The sequence below is a fragment of the Schistocerca gregaria genome, unplaced genomic scaffold (genome assembly GCF_023897955.1).
Source record: "Schistocerca gregaria isolate iqSchGreg1 unplaced genomic scaffold, iqSchGreg1.2 ptg000043l, whole genome shotgun sequence".
Lineage (NCBI taxonomy): Eukaryota > Metazoa > Arthropoda > Insecta > Orthoptera > Acrididae > Schistocerca > Schistocerca gregaria.
The window spans coordinates 8,429,810-8,430,797 of record NW_026061702.1 but is presented as its reverse complement, the minus strand read 5'-3'; positions in this window follow the sequence as shown (position 1 = coordinate 8,430,797).

The window sequence follows — 988 nt, the reverse complement described above, 5'->3', positions numbered from 1 at the left end:
AGCTTCATCTGTGTTCTACTATGGTGCTTTTAGTGTCTCCGCATACCGCAGCACAACACATAGCTTTGCAGACGATAAGTACAGCCGTTTCAGAGAGAAGAGCGGGCAAGTGACGATCTGGCTTTAAGGCGATTCGATAACAAATGACGAAAACGGACGGATTTCTCAGGTTTTTACTACATATGAACACTTTTCATATTGTCCCGTGCAACTCGGCTGGTAGTCCTCCTTTCATGCAGAATCTTAAGGTCCTAGCTCATGTCCAAGGCACCAAATCCATCTAAGAAGTCAATAATCGATACCTAAAACTTGAATTGTACTACTTCTTACTGGCTATTACATCGACTTAGAAGCTTCATCTGTGTTCTACTATGGTGATTTTATTGTCTCCGCATACCGCAGCACGCGACATAGCTTTGCAGACGATAAGTACAACCGTTTCAGAGAGAAGAGCGGCCAATGTGACGATCGGGCTTTAAGTCGATTCGATAACAAATGACGAAAACGGACGGATTTCTCAGGTTTCTACTACATATGAACACATTTCACATTCTCCCGTGCAACGAGGCTGCTAGTCCTCCTTTCATGCAGAGTCTTAAGGTCCTAGCCCATGTCCAAGGCACCAAAGCCAGCTAAAAAGTCAATAATCGATAACTAAAACTTCAGTTGTACTACTTCTTACTGGCTATTACATCAACTTAGAAGCTTCATCTGTTTTATACTATGGTGCTTTTAGTGTCTCCGCATACCGCAGCACGCGACATAGCTTTGAAGTCGATAAGTACAACCGTTTCAGAGAGAAGAGCGGCCAATGTGACGATCTGGCTTTAAGTCGATTCGATAACAAATGACGAAAACGGACGGATTTCTCAGGTTTTTACTACATATGAACACTTTTCACATTCTCCCGTGCAACTCGGCTGCTAGTCCTCCTTTCATGCAGAATCTTAAGGTCATAGCTCATGCCCAAGGCACAAAAGCCAGCTAA